Below are 454 nucleotides of genomic sequence, written 5' to 3'. Positions count from 1 at the left end.
GGACAGAGAGAGATAGGAGAATGGAGCGGAAAGGGTAAGCTGTGGTAGATGAGGGTGAGAGACAGAGCGAGAGAAGAGAGAGAGATAGTCAAGAGAGACAAGGCGAGAGAGAGGGAGAGAGACGGTCGACGCCAGTGGCCTGTAACTCTATGCCTCTGTGAGCTTCGATCAATAGAGGCGAACAACATTGCACCGAACGCCACCGAACGCTAAAACAGTTTATGCAACCTCCGCGAACGATTTTCCGAAATTACCCCTTGGGAGGCTGCTCGGCCGGTTTGCTCGAGCGGCTTTTTAGGCCGAATCGCGTTTGAAATTAAGCCCTCTCGCCAGAGAAAATTTTCCAGCTTCGTTAATTTTCGCACCGCACGCCGATGCTCGTTAAAGCGAGAGTTCCTTTTGGTTCTGTATCAATTATACGATCGGTATTTGTGATCCTTCTTTAGGGATGGCT

The sequence above is a fragment of the Wasmannia auropunctata genome, unplaced genomic scaffold (genome assembly GCF_000956235.1).
Source record: "Wasmannia auropunctata unplaced genomic scaffold, wasmannia.A_1.0 LD335787.1, whole genome shotgun sequence".
Classification (NCBI taxonomy): Eukaryota; Metazoa; Arthropoda; class Insecta; order Hymenoptera; family Formicidae; genus Wasmannia; species Wasmannia auropunctata.
The sequence above is the reverse complement of the archived record's forward strand: the minus strand, read 5'-3'. Positions refer to the sequence as shown.